Source organism: Anguilla anguilla, chromosome 11, assembly GCF_013347855.1.
Source record: "Anguilla anguilla isolate fAngAng1 chromosome 11, fAngAng1.pri, whole genome shotgun sequence".
NCBI classification, from domain to species: domain Eukaryota; kingdom Metazoa; phylum Chordata; class Actinopteri; order Anguilliformes; family Anguillidae; genus Anguilla; species Anguilla anguilla.
In genome coordinates, this window is record NC_049211.1 from 3,896,335 (window position 1) to 3,914,877 (window position 18,543).

Here is an 18,543-nt window from a genome sequence, read left to right on the forward strand (position 1 = left end):
GGGGGGGGCGTGGGGGGCTGGGGGGAGGTCGCAGGTCAGACGGTCGTTATAGGGGTTCAGCTCTGGCCCGGCTGTACAGCAGCAGGTAACGGCAGGCGCACTGTGAGAAGGTAAAATGGACCTGCTTGGGCCTTGACCTGTACGAGCCAGCTCCGGCAGAGACAAGGTCAGGAGCAGCACTGGGGACCACAGCAGCCATTCACCTCCTGCACTCCCCACTGTGGCCTGTAGGGGGCACCCCTGCTCTGTAGACTACGGCCTTGTAGCAGTGTTCGAGGCACCGCTCGCTCTGTGCACTAATGATAATAGCGGAATTCCATCCACAGTCGACCACGTTCAGCCGTGAAGAATATATATATATATATTTCTTTTTCTTCTCCCCACCCGTGAGAGGTATTTGAAGTCTTTACTCACCACCTTTAGAGGGAACAATTCTCTTTTGGAATTTCAGGAAACCTTTTAGTACGCACCTTGTTTGCCTTGCAGAGAATGGGCGTGGGTGGCTAACAGTACTGTATTGCATCATTGTGTGTGTGTGTGTGTGTGTGTGTGTGTGTGTGTGTGTGTGCGTTTGTAGATTTCGTCCCTTGCGCTCCTGACGAGATCTGCAGCTGCTTGGAAAGTCCCGTGCTGAGAGGAGCTTAAATGGCTATCGGGGTGTCTGTGGCTGTAGACCGGGGGGGGCCAGTCTTATCCGAAATGGGCCGGTGTGTGGGTGCAGGTTTTTTGTTTTGGTCCCGCACTAATAGACCTGATTCAACCTATTAACCAATCATGGTCTTCAGTCAAGACCTTGATAAATAGAATCAGGTGTCTCAGTGCTGGGCTAAGACAAAAACCTGCACCCACACCGGCCCTTTTCAGATTAGATCGGGCACCCCTACTGTAGATTTTCATGTTGACTCTTGAATCAGATTAACTCTTTTATGATTTTTTTTTTTTTTTCCTTGGTTGATCAATATGTGCTTTTCTTTTTAGATACAGAAGTTTCGTATCACAGCAGATAGTGTAGTTTTGAACAGAGTTTAATGTCTTGCAGTAGTTGAGCTGTTGCAAAAATGAGTGCGGTTTACTGTGATATTATATGAATCACATATAATGTGTCTAGAAAAAATAAGATTTTATTTGTAATGTGTTTAATATTATGGAATATTTTATATTTTATTAGGACTGTCTTGAATTTACATTTAAAAGCAATCGACGAATTAATGAAAATGATTGGGGGGGGGGGGAGGGGAGGGGTCTTGGGCTTGCCAAATAACGGAGTCTGCTGTCTGTCCTCATTGTAATGTGTTCATCACTGGATTATGATTGTTTTCTTGTCACCACCGTTGTTGCACTTCAAAAACGGCTCCGTTGATTTAGAAGGAATTTGATGTTTGCCGACCTGAATTGCTCCCACCAGGACATATGTCCTTAATGTCATAGCTACCTTTTTTTTTATCTGTTACACGATAATGCCTTCACAGGCGAACACCAGCTGACTTCAATCCGCACAATTGTTAGTGTCCTTGTAAACTAGAAACACAGCTAGTACTTCTGATTTGATTCTAGTTCACACAGGAATAAAAAAGAAAAGTGTCAGTAGAGTTTGTCTGAAGCACCGACTTTATCACGTGTTTGCTGTGTACACGTCACAATCACTGCCCACTCCTTCGTTATTCTGTAATCAAAAGACACCGCTCCCACGTCCGTTTTGTCATAGCAATTCAGTGGTTGTTACTCACAAATTGTACGAGTGCTTTTAAATCACTGCTTTCGTTTCAGTTTCTACTTTGTAAAATGTTATTAACCAAAATAAAAAAAAATGGTAAAATGTTTATTAAATATGCGTTTTGTTTTATTGTCTTTGGGTGGTTCCTGTTTGTAAATTTGCTGACTCCTTGAATACGTACGTGCTCGGTACTCGCGTGCCGTACCTTTCGGCACAATGCTTGAATGCATCTGAAAATGAAATCTTTCGACATCATCCTGGATACTTGAATAAATATTCCTCTCATTATAAAAGTCCCTTTCATGTGAACGTCACTGACTCAACCCATCTGCGATGAAGTCCCCTTCATCAATATAAAATTGGAAACCCTACTGTGATTACAGGCGCGCGGATGGAACGCTTGCTGAAAAGATCAAAGCTGCTGAGAATTCCAATGGCCTGCGGGTTCTCCGCGCCGAGCGCGCAGGAATGCGTTTTAAAACGCGCAGTGATCATGGAAATTGATTTGGAAATTCTGGATCCCCGTCGGGCAAACGTATGTCTACGCAGTAGAATACCTTTTAAATACTTAGTGGTTAGATCGCAGGTAACATTGAAAAGTGCCTCGTTTAAATTAAAAATAAAAAAATAAAAAAAACAATTTGTAATACGATTCTACACTTCATAACAAAAGGTCTTATTTGGAGATAGATATTGATGGATAGGCTATATATAATTTTAGGTCATCAAGCATGGTCATGCTGTTGAGCCAAACTACTTACTATATGCGGCACGGACTGCCCGACCCAAGTGGTGAGTTACTAATGTGGCGTGTAAATATAGATGCTCAGTTTTGTTTGTGAAATAATGTTGGTGATAAAGAGGTCTATTTAAAGAACCATTGCGAGTCGTTATTTACCGTTATAGAAACGATGACATATGATTACCCGATGCCAAATTAAAATGTATTTTTAGACCGTGTAGCCTAATGTTAATTTTCTAAAATCAGTCTGGACGAATACGGAACACTGACCAACAGGTGCCGCTACAAATCCGCGTCTGGGCTCGCCGCCGCTCCCTTTGAACGCTCCTAAGGGAACTCCGAGTCGAGACTTTTTTTGTGTTCTATCAGACTCCGCTTAGCTACGGCAGTACGCTTGTGCTTCTCTACCTTAATTCAAGGAAAGTTTTGAGCTGTGATCCTAGCAAATTTTACTAGCTCCACGGGGGGCGGGGGTGTCCCCCTTCTCTTTCGATCACCTGGGGGTTCAATGTAACTGTTGGACTGTCCTTAATTGCCATTTTTGTGGCCGTGTTACAGTAAGCACGCAATCCCGTGGTGCAGGATCCTCATAAGGAAAGGTGAGTGGAGTTTTCGTCTCGGCTACATGATTTTTTAGTCGGCTGGGTTGGCCGGGCTAGCAAACCCTACGCCGACTGTCAATGTCGCTAACACGCTCGCTGTCTTCGAACAGGTTTGTAGTTGGCTAACGCTTGCTATCTATTTATGTTGCTGCATTTTTGTATATGGCTTTCTCAGAAGCTAATTTCTTATTTGTCGTGCGTTTTTTTGTAGCGCAAATATCGGCATTGTTCACGGGTAGCTAGGTTTATATCTACTTGCCTGCTAGCTGTCTGCAGGCTAGCTAACTTAGACACGGAATACTTCGCATTCTTCCACGCACGGTTGCTTAAAGTGTTTTAACAGGCTCCGATTCACCCATTTTTTTGTCCGAGTTGTTTATGGTGGAAATCACACCCGTGAAGCGACACATGCAGATTTCTCCGGTAAAACAGTGTGTGCCATATTTTGACATTGTCTTGTCGATGTGACTGGATAGAAACGATAATAAGAGAATAGAGATGCCGTTCTAACTTTTCGTCTCTGTGTTCCTCCCATCCCTATCTGCGCAAACCTGCCGCTAGCGTTGGCTGGCTGTCTGACAAGTTACGCCATTCGGAACTATGGCGACCACTATAACTACATTGTTTTGCACTTGCTCGATTTAAAACTGACTGTGACGGGCGCATCGAGAGGACGGGGGAAAAACTCGAGAAGCCTCTTTTATGTTGTCCATTCAGTATCTTGCAGGCTCTTGCATTTCGACTGTTTCCCCTTTATTCGTACAGCAGCCATCGTTGTGGTTGTGTGATGAGTTTATTTTCGAAATAAAAACGTGTTCAGAATAATGAATCGTGAAACAACTTTTTTTGAACAATAGCCGCTAAACCATCAACGCTGTCACATAAATGCAGAATGAAGCAAATCGGTTCGGCATACCAGATCACACAGGGTCGTAGCCTACAGAATTGCCGCTGTCATGTGTAAGTGCAGACGTTGAGTCCACAGGCCTCTAATCAGTTATGTTATTCTCCAATTAGTTAATGAAAACGAACGTTCAGACAAGATACAAATTTAATAAAAAAAACGAATTTTCCGCAACTGCCAATTACTGAATTTCCACCATTGAAATGTGAGTAAGTAGTGGGCCTAGCCTAGCCTGTTTCGAATCCAGCCGCTCAGAGATGTATAGAGGAGCGAGTGGAATAGCAGAACTAGGTAAAGCGAACAGATGTATAAAACAATGCGCTCTCTCTGCCACGTATAAGCACGCATTCAGACAGTGGGTCTGGGTTTTTTCTAAAACATTTTATTTGACGGATATATTCCACTTTTTGTCTTATCGTGAGTGTAAGACAGAGAAGCACAGGTCGTTGAGCCAGTTAAACGAAAGAAAACGTCTAGATTTTATCACGTCTGATTTCAAGGGCTGTGAATTCAAGAATAAATATTGGCATCTTGAAAAATGTAAATAAGGATGACTATAAGAGTATCATCGTTGTTCATCGTGATATCGTTGCACTGTAACGGAGCAATAACTTATTCTTAAGTTTTTCAAAATTAATAATTATTGACACTTGATTTTTTAGGCGTTGACATTTGGTCTGGAAAGTAGCTGCTTTGCACTAATGCTTATGTGCTTTAAATGTAGCACATCTCGATAGTACATGTAGCCTACACGGCTCGTTAACACCAATTTTGTGCGTGTGCTGCAGTGATTTGCTTTTCAATAGATGATTTTAATATATTTAAGATAATATTGCTACCTTCACATGAATAGCAGATTCACTTTTTGCTGATTTGCAAACGGTTTTAGCCGTTTGTCGCTTTTTCCTTTTCCTTTTCCTTTTTGTCTCCGCCGGCAGTTTGATTTCTCTCAGTTTTACTCCTTCATAGTCTGTAAATAATCCGCTCCCTCTGCCCGCTGTGCCTGCAGGATTATGGGATTTCCACAACCCTGATTACTGTGTGTTAATAATCTCTAATCTACACCCCCCTCCTCGCCCGGTACCCACCCAGTGGATTGCCGTGCAGTTGCAACAACTTTCAATATGGCCCCTCTTTTTTCGGCACGGCCCCTTATAATAAATTAATTAACCGCGTGTGTTTGCTGTATTTGTAACGGCTGTACTTAGTGTAGTATTGCTGCAGTATTATACAATATTTTGGAGATTTAAAAAAAAAATTGGCGTATTAGCTGCAGGTTCCTTGAAGTAGAATGCTTTTGTACTGCATTGTGCTTCAGTTAAACTGCTGTACAACTTCCCTGTAGCTGCTGTAATTTTTTGTTGGGGGGGCTATGGGGGGGGGGGGGGGGGGGGGGGGGGAGGAGGATGAGGAGGAGGAGGAGGAGAAGAAGGAGGAGAAGAAGGAGAAAGGAGAAAGGAGAACTGTCCTCACTCCCTATATGTGTCCTATTGAGTCTGATTGTTCAGAATAGAGCCCCCAGTCCCAGTCACACCTTCGGTGTGCAGCAGCTGTCGTGTCGCTAACTCCGTTGGCACAGTCTAAACAGACCGTGATGGCACCGTCTATTTCTATCTCAGAAGGGCTGTCTGAGGCTGCAAGTTTAAGTGCGTCCATTTTGTATGGTTTTCTGTTTTGGCCGTGGAACCAGGTGAGGAAAAGCGATCAACAGCCCCATTCTGGGATTTTTTTGTGGACATCCCATTAGAGGGGATAATCTGGGCCTAATACCCCCCTGCTTATGAAGTCACTTCGAAGTTTTGAAGTAATTTGCATGTTGGACCCTTTGATCAAATGGTTAGCCTCCTCATTCAGAACAGTCTGGGCACTTCCCAAGGCAATTGCATTTACCAGTTGGCCAGATGCACCCCAGTCTTCCCCTTGTATTAATGATATTTTAGACCGTCTCCCCCCAGGGGTAGACCGTTAGGCCGTTTTTAACATGTTGGTTTTAAATGGCCACCAGTCCGGTCTGCTTTAGGATTAAGACGGGGATTGAGCCTGTTGTGCGCCCCACATGGCAACGCTAAGAGCTTCTTTTGTTTTTGCCGTGTCTGTTGATCCCCACCGCTCCGCACTCACGAAACGCAAGGACATGCAGCAGATCTCTGGGTTTTTGTATCTGGGATTCTTATAAAGATGTGGACAAACAAACAGACAAATGAAATTAAGTTGAGGTTCCCTTGTGATCCATTCTTCCAGAAGTGATTTTTACTGGGACATAATGCGCATTAGACAACACTATTGCAAATGTGAGCGTAGTACCCTACTGACTAGCAATCCCTGAGAATAATGGCTGTTAAAATCTTGACCTAAGAGCGGGACAGCAGTCATACGAGGTTTAGACTACTGCACCAGCTCACTGTATGTGTTATTTGGCAGGTGTGGTGGTGCACTGATGGTTCATTCAGATTTGGCCCTATCGGATTGTGATGTTCTGTATAAGCGATGTGTGTGTGTGTGTCTCCTTTCCGTGATTCAAACGAAAGCAACCCGCACGCGGGTATGCAAATCCTCTCTGCACGGTCCGAGGGAACAGAGATCTGCACAGGAAGACACGCGAGAGAGAGAGAGAGAGAGAGAGAGGACACACTGGTCTGTCCAGTTTGCTCTCTGGGGGGGGGGGGGGGGGGGGTGGGGGAGGAGGGGAAGGGGGGGGGGATTTGGAATGACAGGAGGCAGTTTGAAAAAAAGTGGACTTTTGGGTTTCTGGATTTCAGTTATAAAGAAACATGAAGGCCCACTCATTTCAGCAGGCTGTGTTCGGCTAGGGGAGGGGAGGGGAGGGGAAGGGGGGGGGGGTGGATTTGGAATGACAGGAGGCAGTTTGAAAAAAAGTGGGCTTTTGGGTTTCTGGATTTCAGTTATAAAGAAACACGAAGGCCCACTCATTTCAGCAGGCTGTGTTCGGCTAAAATGTGTGTGTGCACGTATTTGTTCACTGTGTGTGAGTGTGAGAGAGTGTGAGTGTGTGAGAGTGTGTGCGTGCGTGTGTGTGTGTGTGTGTGTGTGCGCGTGCGTGCGTGCGTGTTTTTGGAATTCCGTGTTGAGCCGTTATACAATTATTGTATCAGTCATATAAATGATGCAGTTACTTCAAATGTGTAAATCAACCAGTTAAAAAAAAACAAAAAAAAAAAAACACGTCAGTTGTTTACTGTGGCCCGTCCTTTTTTAGGGTGGATAAGAGCAGAATCTGCTGGCCTGTGGAGTTATTGTCTGACAGTGCAAGTATGACGGACGATTAAAGGCAGAGCTTGTGTAACACAATCTGTCCCGCCATCTGCCTAATTCGGGTTTCATTTTTGGTGTTTAGCCTAAAGTTTTTTTCCCGTGTTTGTGGATTACCGTGTTAAGTGGAAATGGAAACCCCCTGCTGGACCTTGCACACCCAGCTAGCGGCCAGGAAGTGAGCCTACGTGGATCTGGGCCCAAATTCTCCTGGCCTGTCAGGGCTGGAGTATGCCACCAGGTTGGCTGGTTTTTGGGGGTGGCAGTGTAGTACAATGGGTAAGGAACTGGTTTTGTCACCTAAAGGTCGCAGGTTCAATTCCCGGGTAGGACACTGCCGTTGTATCCTTGAGCAAGGTGCTTAACCTGAGTTGCTTCAGTGTAGGCTATATCCAGCTGTATAAATTGATGCAATGTGAATGATATGTTAAAAAAAGTTGTGTAAGTCGCTCTGGATAGGAGTGTCTGCTAAATGCCCGTAATGTATTGTAATGTAATGTAGGGCTTTGATTGCTTCACATACTGAGTAGTTTCTATTTTGTGATTGCATTTTAAACGGCAGCATAAATTCAGTCAATTAGTTTTAAATGATTTTTGTTCTCTATTTCAGGAATTCATTTGAATTTCTCCAATGGGGCTTAATTGGTCATTATGTGAGTTTAATTTAGGTGTAATCTTGTGTCGCACTAGGCAGCTCAGAGAACGTTTCTCTCTGTGTCTCTCAGATTTTTCGCATATTAAGTTTGCTCTTTCAGTCTTAAGATATATATATATATTTTTTTTTTTTGACTGGGAATTTATTTGGTTTCCTGTGGCATTTCCCTTGCGTACAGTTTACCGTTATCGACACGGTGAGTCAGAGATTGCGGTTGTTTGGTACGGTCAGTCTGGTGTGACCTAGCCGTCTACACCGCAGAGTTTCTGCATTGTAGCCAGCGTGTTTCACCGCTTTGTCACACCAGGGAGATAAAATCGCTCTTATCGTGGGCTTGCATTCACAGGCATTTCTCCGGAGAGCTCCAGAGAGACTGATACGGCCTGTTTGGGATGAAATGGTCACGAGCTGGCTGTGTTCACAGAGCATCACACCAGTTTTGTTCTGGTGCCAAGTGTTGGTCTGGGCCCTGTTTCGCCAAACAGGATTTACTGAGTTAGCAGAGTGACTGCTAACTGAGCAAAACCCGGAAACCCTGCCAAATGTGGAACGTGGACTGAAGTAAAAGGAGCTGTTCCGGGTTTTACTCAGCGCCAGTTATCCAGCTGACTTCCATAATCCTGCTTTGTGAAATATCTCCCTGGAGACCGTGCCTGTGTTGCTTACTGTAGCCTACCATCCACAGCAACTGATGGGCCCTGTTTCAACATCAACAGGGAGAACACATTGGAGCGAATAAGAGTTTGTTTGTTTGCTGTGTCAAAAATATTCACAAATCGGTGCAGCGATTTTGGGAGCTAAAGAATGTTGTGAGTTCTTATGGAACTATGGGGAACTTGTTGATATTTAATTGAAAGAGAGGGCTAAATGTGCATTTAGGCTAAAAGGCTAATGTCACCAGGGCTAGTTAAGGACAAGTGTGTGTGAGTAAAAAAAATAAATAGGATTGCCTAACAGGAAATTACATCAGGAGCCTATTTCATGGAGGTGGTTTAAGTAAAGCAAGGATTAGGCTAGTTCGAGTCGTCTGGCTCGAAGTAGCCCGACTCTGATTGGCTGCCCGGCCGCGTTTCACAACATTACATTACATTACATTTATTTGGCAGACGCTTTTATCCAAAGCGACGTACAGAAAGTGCATTTCATGGTCATAGACAACTACTAAACACAGGTTCAGTAAGATACAATACTTATTTTGTACAGCTATTTCTGGCCAAGAACACAGTTTAGTTCACACAGTGAGCACTATTCAGACCTAACCTCTGCAAAGCCAACTAGGCAGAAGAATAAGCTACGGTATTAGGACAAATACAACTTACCAAAAAGTGCTGGGATGGGACAACGCCCGTTTAGGAGTAATGCGATTGGACGAACTCGAGCCGGTAAAGGCACAGATGCAGATCACTGATTGGATGAAAGGGAGTTAAAGGGAAAGAATGGTGGTGGTGGGGGGGGGGGGGTTGGGGCAGGACTGTACATTTAATTAGAGATATGGGGGGGGGGCGTATTTACCCTTTATACCCAATGCACACCCCCTTTCATGTTATGTGTGTGTGTGTGTGTCATCGCTTGACGTGACTAAGTGTGCGGTGCGCGTATGACGAAGCGTTTAATGATGTTCTCTGGCCGCGCGTCTGACACGCTGGCGGCGTGTCTCCCTGCCGCCTTTGTTCTGCTCCGATTGGCTGCAGCTCCTCGGTTTCGTCGGCTGTCGCCCGAGTGCAGAGAGATGTGGGTGTCGCCGTGGTGAGAGTGTGAGCCCCCCCCCCCCGACTCAGTGGTCCCATTCAAGCGCTTTAGCACTGAAACCACTGACAGGCGTGTGTTCCTGTGCACAGGGCTACTTTACTTTAATAGTCTGGAAATAAACACGTTTATTGTTTAATATCAACTGATGGCTACTGTGCCATTACACACACACACACACACACACACACACACACACACAAATGCACACACTAACATACACACACCAGACCTGGGTCAAATACGTATTTGCTTTGGATTCAAATACTTTTCTCTGCTCTATTGAGCTTGCCTGGTGTAACTGAGCCTGCCAATATAAGACCAGAAGGCGGGGTTTGCTCTTTGTGAGAGCACTTCATTGGCTCCAATACACCATATGATAAAGCGTAGAAAAGTATTTGAATCCAAAACAAATACGTATTTGACCTAGGTCTGAGGCACACTCACGCATATACAGTATATAAAATGTATGTGTGGTTGTGTGTGTGTATATGCAATGATCCTAATGGTTCAATTCTGTGATAAAACGCCTTTGCGATGAAGTCCATATCACTGCATGGTAGAAAATACTAAACTGCCAAACTATGAAGATCTGTGAGTATATATGGCAATAGCCGCGAACATTTCATGAAGAAAATAGGCTTGATTTGTTTCTTCTGGATCAAAATGCACTGCAGTGCGTGGTGTGTAGTTATTTAATAACTTGTGTAACAGATTGGGACTACTGTTCAAACATATTCCTCAAACTGTGCAATGAGAATGTTTGCATTTTCACTGCGCTGTTTGTATATGACTGACAGTTTTATGGAGACCGTCAATCTTGTGTAAAGTGTCGAAGCAGATACGGGCAGGAATTGCACCATTGCAGACAATCCCGGTTTATCTTCAAATACAGTGGTCCTCCACTGATTTCAACTGTAAATATACAGTAATGTGTCATCTGTTGCTTTACATTGCAATTTTTCTTTGCCTACTGTTCTTGCTATCCCATACGTTGATTGACAGTACAAGGTGAAGTCATTGTTTCACAGAATGCGCGATTTGATTGGTCGATGTGAATCTGGACAAGCCGCGCGAGGCTTGCTTGGCGTGTTGCCATGGTGAAGATCCTGGGCAGGTCTTAAAGCTTGGGGTTTTTTTTTTTTTTTTTTTTGCAAGACCAGAAAGCCCGAGTTGTTCCAGCACATTCACAGAAGTTGGCCAGGTGGGCCGCTGACCCGGCTGTGTAGAACGCGGTCCGGGTTCTTATTGCGGCAGGTAAAGCCGAGTGCCCTGCGGGCGTACCTGTGCCGTAAAGGTGTGTGAGAGCCCTCTGCCCATTATTCGCCATCAAAGCGCTGAAGTTCACGGGGTTCACCGGGCTGGCTCTAAGAGGTGGCGGTGTACGTTTTTATAAACAGTATTCACAATATTTTAAATTATAGTAAAACAGTGATTATTTTACTGCTGAGAAACTAGGACGGACGACAGCTGTACAATAAGTGCTGTATTTTTTTTTTTCTGATTTTCGAATGTGTGAGTGGCCTGGCTGCTTTCCTCCAAGTTGAACAGCTGTCCCATGCCACAGGTCACTTTGGTGAGCGTTTAGGCTACACGTTGCACTCACATCGCTGTGTAAGGTAACAGCAGCATGTGTTATCCCATGACGTGCTGGCGGTTGACTTGCCGTAGGGTGTGTGTGTGTGTGTGTGTGTGTGTGTGTGTGTGTGTGTGTGTGGTGTGTGTGTGTGTGTGTGTGTGTGTGTGTGTGTGTGTGTGTGTGTGTGTGTGTGTGTGTGTGTGTGTTTGTGTGTTTGTGTGCGTGTGTGCGTGTGTGCGTGTGTGCGTGTGTGCGTGTGTGTGTGTGTGTGTATGTGCGTGGGGGGGGGTGTTCTCATGAATCTGAACTCCCCCCTGTGACTCCTCGCTGCTGTTGTTGTGACAGATGTATGGACGTGCGGGTATATAGCCTGGGGGGGTATATTGCCTGGGGGGGGTTGGGAGGGGCTCTGAAATCTGTGGCTGGGGCCAGTGGTGCCATCCTCCACATCGCCAGGGAGGGAGAGGAGGGATCGTGCTGGGAGGAAGAGTGGGGAGGAAGAGAGTGGAGAGGCCTACAGCACCACCCCCCCACCCCCAGGCTGATCCCACGAGATTAGGACAGCGAGAGGAATCCCAAGAACGCACAGGCTGATTAGGAGCCTGTGTGTGTGTGTGTGTGTGTCTGTGTGTGTGTGTGTGTGTGTACATGTGTGCACGTGTGTGTGTGTGTGTGTGTGTGTGTGTCCATGCATACGTGTGTGTGTGTGTGTGCATACGTATGTGTCTGTGGGTGGGTGCGTGCATACGTGTGTGTGTGTGTGCGCGTGCATGAGTGTGTGTGTGTGTGTGTGTGCGTGCATGTGGGTGTGTGTGTGTGTGTGTGCGTGCATACGTGTGTGTGTGTGTGTGCGCGTGCATGAGTGTGTGTGTGTGTGTGTGTGCGTGCATGTGGGTGTGTGTGTGTGTGTGTGCGTGCATACGTGTGTGTGTGTGTGTGCGCGTGCATGAGTGTGTGTGTGTGTGTGTGTGTGTGCGTGCATGTGGGTGTGTGCGTGCATACGTGTGTGTGTGTGTGTGCGCGTGCATGAGTGTGTGTGTGTGTGCGTGCATGAGTGTGTGTGTGTGTGCGTGCATGTGTGTGTGTGTGTGTGTGCGTGCATACGTGTGTGTGTGTGTGTGTGTGCGTGCAGATCCCTTGATCGCACCAGCTGCTGTGTTTGCCTCCCCGCTCTCCTGTCAGACTGCAGCCCTGACAGGACGAGGAGCTCCCCTCTCAGATGTGCTCACGGCGCCATTAAAAATTAATGCTGCTTTTTATGCATGCGTTCTCCCCATGAATTTTCATACGGAATACCTGCAAACTATTGACACATCACCTCTCCCAGACACTCCATTCTTCTTCGTAACCGCTAGATTCCCCTTTAAAAGGTTCAGGGAAGACTAAATGCAGGTGTACATTTAATGAGATTTTGGTGCTTCGTCATGTGAGATTTCTAGATACGTTTTTGTCTGTTTCTGTTATCAGTTTTCTCTTGCACTGTTGTTCCGAAATGGACAGTTTCTGTTTTCTGACACATCCCTCTCCTCTCTGGAGGAGTGATACTACTTGAGGTTGGGGATTTCACTGCAGTGATCCCGAATTCATTCTGGGGCAAAGAAAGTGTGGGACCCCCCATGGTGGCCTTGGTGCAGTCAATAAAAAAATATTCCCTTGACCAAGGCCCAAACAGTGGGATAGAGAGAGGGGGAGGGGGTGCGGGGGGGGCGACTGGACAGGCAGCGAGAGATTCTGTGAATTTTGGGCACATCCGTTGACAAAAGGCCATGTCATTGACTGGACCCTGGGTAAAATTCTTCTCTTTGTCGATCTGGTTGTTGAGATAGCAGTCAGCTGCAAGGCGGGAGGGTAGTGGGGGGGGGGGGGAGCTATCCAACTGCGATAGCTCACACAAAGTTGACACATGGAAAACACTGTTGTTGAAAAGACTTGAATGAATGCTTTTTAAGAATTTGGACGATGCTGTTTTCCACTCGAACCGCGACGAGGATGAAAGCGGTCTCAAGATGGCCGCCGTAATAGCGGGGTATCAGACGGAGGTGAGCGCTGAGAGGGCTGTCAGAACACGCTCAATGTCACCTCAAGGGCACTCTGCCTCGAGACCTATTTCATTCAGCGAAAAATCGTTTACGTTCCAACAAAAGGTGGATTCGATGCTCTGCTCAGAAACTACATTTCAACAACCAGCTTATGTCCAGGTTGAATTTGCTTACTGCACATCCAGCTATTCGTTGTGTAAAATGTATTTTTTTTTGTCATCTAGATGACTGCCGGTTGACGCAGGCTAAATTGTTGGCGGTGCCCGGAGGGATTATGCGCACTGTGTACCGTCCTTTCCACATCCTACATGTCACCTGATCTAGGTCCTTTACCGCTTGGCAGTGCTCCTGTGACTCTTTGTCACCGCGGTGACGGTTTGACTTCCAGGTATTGGCCTTGTTTGGATTTGAACAGTCGAGCCGAACCCCTTTGCTGAAGCTGTGCTTGCCCCGGCTGCTCGGCCCTCGTACTGTACGGCCCTCAGGCCTTCCAGCCGCGCGCCGCGATGTGTTTTTCAATCTTTTCCCGCCATTTTCTGAGGAGATCTGAGCTTCCTCGCTGCCGTGAGTTAGCCAGACTGATTAAGACAGCGCACAGAGATCCTCCTTCCGTGTTGTCTGCTGGTTGGTGCCCTCCTCTCTCTCTCACTGTCCCACCCTGTACCTCTCTCCAGTCATCCCCCGCTCTCTCCCCCTCTCTCATACTCTTCTCTCTCTCCCCCTCTCTCTCTTATACTCCTCTCTCACTGTCCCACCCTGTACCTCTCTCCAGTCATCCCCCTCTCTCTTCCCCTCTCTCTCTCACCCTCCCTCTCTCTCATACTCCTCTCTCTCTCCCTCTCTCTCTTTCATACTTTTCTCTCTCCCTCTCTTTCTCTTATACTCCTCTCTCACTGTCCCACCCTGTACTGTTCTCCGTCCTCCCCCTCTCTCTCTTTCTCTCTCTCTGTCCCACCCTGTACCTCTATTCAGTCATCCTCCTCTCTCTTCAGTAATACTCCTCTCTTCAGTCATACTCTTCTCTTTATGGAGTCAAACTCCTCTCTCTCTTTCTCTCTCTCTCTCTCTGTCATCCTCTCTCTCATCCCCCGCTCTTTTCATTCATCATCCTCTCTCTCTCATCGTCCTCTCTTTTCATTCATCCTTCTCTCTCCCTCTCTGTTACTCAGACTCCTGAAAAGCCCGGCTGTCCGTTTGAGGCCATTAATGAAATGTGCCTTTTTATCCCATTAGGCAGGTCAAAGGGGTGCAGGTTGCTGTGCCAGTTTAGCTTGTGTTTGGTTTTGTCCTCCCGGCTCAAGTGGGCTCTATTGACATGACAGGAGTTGGCAAAGTTGTGGTGTTGACAAAAGGCTTTTTGAGCAACACAGTGGCTGATTAGAGCCCTGTTGTCCTCTCCAGAAGTGCCCCCCCCCCCCCCCCCCCCCGGGTCCCCCCCCCCACTGCACAGTGCTGTCACTGTTTTTCTACTGTTACTCTCTGGAAAAAAAAAGTTTTTTTGTGCGTGCGAGTGTCTGTGTGCAGACGTGTGTGCGTGTGTGTGTGTGTGTGTATGTGTGCGAGCATGAACGTGAGTTGCGTGCGTTTTGTTTTTAAGACTAGGTTCATTTTGCTGTGTGTGTGTGCACGTGTGAGTGTATATGTGTTTGTGTGTCTGCGTGTGTGTGTATGTGTGCACGTGTGAGTGTATATGTGTTTGTGTGTCTGCGTGTGTGTGTGTATGTGTGTGTGTACACGCGTGCGTATGTGTGTATGTACATGCGTATGTGTGTGCGTGTGTGTGCGCATATGCGTGTGTACATGCGTGTATGTGTGCGTGTTCTGTGTGTGTGTATGTGTATGCGTGTGTGTGTGTGTGTATGCGTGTGTGTGTGTACGTGTATGTGTGCGTGTTCTGTGTGTGCGTGTATGTGTATGCGTGTGTGTGTGTATGCGCATGTGTGCGTGTTCTGTGTGTGTGTGTGTGTGCGTGTATGTGTGCGTGTTCTGTGTGTGCGTGTGTGTATGTGTGCGTGTTGTGTGTGTGTGTGTGTGTGTGTGCGTGTTTCTATGTGTGTATGCGTGTTTGTGTGTGTGTGTGTGTGTGTGTGTGTGTGTGTGTGTGTGTGTGTGTATGCGTGTATGTGTGTGTGTGCGTGCGTGCGTGCGTGTGTGTGTGTGTGTGTGTGTTTGGCTGGATTACACTGAGTCTCCCCCCCTGTGAGGGCAGAGGGCACGTCTCAGTCGGGCCGCCTGGTGGGCAGATCCTGGATTGTTCCAAGATAATCACTGGCATCGTCGTGAGGGTGAAGCGGACAGTGAGAGAGAGAGAGAGAGAGAGAGAGAGAGAGAGAGAGAGAGATTTATTTTTATTCCTTTCTTCCAGCTACCTCCCCTTTTATCTCTCTTTCTCTCCCTCCCCCCCCCCGCCATCTCCATCTCCTCTTTTCTCTCTCTGCCTCTCTGCCTCTCTGGCTCCCCGCTCATTGTCTCTTCCTGCGTGTCTGTTTGATGGAGATTTGCGGGGCAGATTATAGTGGTTGTAATAATGTGTGTCAGGGGCAGGGGTGGCAGTTTAATTGGGGCCTTTTCGCACACAGCTGTCAGATAGCGGCAGCATCTGTTTCACCGCCGGCGCGGAGTCAAACCCGCACGCTATCATTTCACTTGTTTAACCGGAAAGAGGCAAAGTGTGTTTTTATTTATTTATTTATTTAATTTTTTTTTTTTTTTTTTAGAAAACAAAACAAATAAATCAATCGCTTAGCTCATATCTGTTTCGTTTTTTTGTACTGATGAATGGATCTAGAACTGGCACAAATTTGCACATTTTTGGAGGTCCTGGTATGAAATTTTTGTCGCAGGTGTTCTGGTTTACGGTGGTAAGACAAACCCAAGTGAGCTTTGATCGCACTGATGGTTGTGAAACTGTAATTGCAGGTTTTATATTCAGACAATATGGAAAGGCATACCTTATGGCTCAGCATCACAAAAAATGATGGATGCATTGTGAATTGAAGCCAGCTCTCTCAAATGCCAAACTGCATTCTGGGGTTTTTTTGGCTGGATTTATTTTGCGGAACCAAGTGCCAGGATGTTTCTCTCGAATTATGTGTTGCTAGAGACTGGCAAGCTGATGTTTTGAAATGAGTTGTTTATTAATTTGATCGTTATTCCAGAAATTAGAAATAAATTATTTAAGTTCAAAATCAGTGTAAAATTTTTTAAAATTAGAATAAAATGATATGGTGAAACGTTCTTTTTTTTCTGCTAACTGTGGCTTAGGCTGGGCGGGTCATTGTTGTAGATGAAGAGCATCACAGTCATCCAGTCACGAGGAGACGAACACGTTTCTGACCTGTTCTGCGTCCTTAAATGACACTTTTAAGATGCAATTCTGGGTTTGTAGTTGTAGACAGGGGCACGTCTGGGATTAATTTGTTTCAATGTGTTTTTCTCCCCCCCCCCCCCCCAAATCCAAAGTTAGTGATGAAGATAACAGCGACAATCTTCACCTCAGGTGTGACAGTTGGGATAAAGTCGCCCAGATCAAAGCGAAGTGTATCCAACCTGCTTAACGAACTTTTTTTTTTATCAGCCTGAGATGATTTTTCGGAGCTGTGAAATGTTTTTGTGTGTTCTTGTGGAGCGCTTGCGTTCATGCGGAAGGTTAAAAAAAAAATATATATATATATATATATTTTGCATATTACCAAGTTTGACTGACAAATGCGGCTGTGTTTCATCTACATGAAAGTGAAGGGAGATGCTACGCTACGCTATGCTACGCTACGCTATGCTACGCTTATGAATAACGTTGCCAGGAGGCTGCATATAAATGGAGAACACACATCGCTGGAACCTCGCACAGAAGCCCGGAGGACTTGGTGGGCAGCGTGAACATGTGGAGAATATGTGGCCACCAGTTGAGACTGAAAACTGTCTGCCAGAGATAAGACTTCCAGCAGGAAAGGCTGAAAATTAAATTCTGAGAATGAAAAAAAAATAAATAAATAAATGTATCGCGCACATGGGCCTATAATTAATTGGAACAAAAGTTAGACGAGGTTATGTTTCTTAATGATGGAACAAAAAGAAAAATGTAAAATAAGTTTAAAGCTTTCCCCAGAGAGCTGTTAATGATTGCGAGAGTATCATTTCTCACAGAACAAAACACTCTTTAAACAGTCGAGTTGGAATAACATTTAGAGAACAAGTGGGACTCAAAACAGTTAATCATCCCTTATTTTACAAACGACACGAAATGTGACACATTGTTCATACAGAGAGCTGCTGAGGACCACGTAGTGGGCTGTAATTTCCTATTTGATCAATCTGATGTGAGGAAATCTCAGATTAAACGGGTGCATTTCCAGTGGAACGGGATTGATAAGTATTGAGCTGGGGCTATGAGCGCGTTCAGCCATATGTTGCGAGAGCTAGTCATCATTTCACGCTATTGTTCTGTCCTCTGATCGTGCATCATCGCAGTTTAATAACATTACTTTTTTTTTTTGTATTCCCAGATCACCATTTTCTTTCCTGGCAAGGGCCCATTTTTTTCCCCCCCTGTTTGTTATCATTTTGCAGTCTCTTCCTTTTCGCGGTGAGCTGTTCTGTTGTTCTGCTTGACACGGAGGCTCTGTAATCTTTTCCTGGTTCTCCTGGTTCCCGCGTTCACATCCGCGACCATTTCTGCTGTTATTCTTTTTTTTCTGCTCTGCCCCCCACCACCCCCCGCCCCCCGCCCCCCAGCTCTGTCCTTGACTGCGGACTCTGGTCTAACCTGTCATGCTACCCGGATGCCAGACGACTCTGTCAGCGACTGTGAGAGTCGGAGGAAGAGCGGTGGCTTTCCCTTCCTGCCGATGCTCTTCCTCTCTCTCTCAGGGTGTTATTATCATTAAGGGCCCCAAAGCTTTGGCATTTCCAAGGCTGCCTATTGTTGTGGTTCGGAATTTTTAACCCCCCCCCCCACGCCCCCCCAACCAACCAGTCATAAAAAAAAAAAATTAAAAAAAAAAAGATTTCTGTAAAACCCAGTGATTGTTGAAGAAGGCTGAATGTTAAAGAAACTTGGCAGATATTGCGAGGGCTGTGGGACCATAGAATGTACATTTTAAAAAATGTGGACAAAGTGACTGTGATGTCACCAACTGACTCTCCGTGGGCTTGGTGGAAGGCGTTTTTGAAGCCTGGAAAGTGTAGTTTTTGCGCCGCCATGTTGTACAAACGGGAGCCCGAGACTGCACAGTACGGAAAAGGGGGGGGGGGGGGGTCTAAATGACAAATTGGCACATGGGGAGACATTAG

General features: G+C 46.0%; 1 protein-coding gene across 1 annotated transcript in view; it reads left to right on the forward strand.

Annotated features, from left to right (window-relative positions):
* Positions 1–2,794: 2,794 nt before the first annotated feature.
* Positions 2,795–18,543, forward strand: part of plxnb3 (plexin B3) — a 70,650-nt gene continuing 54,901 nt past the window's right edge. The window contains 1 exon segment of the mRNA XM_035380880.1: positions 2,795–3,055. The gene's annotated coding sequence lies outside the window, so the exon portion shown is untranslated.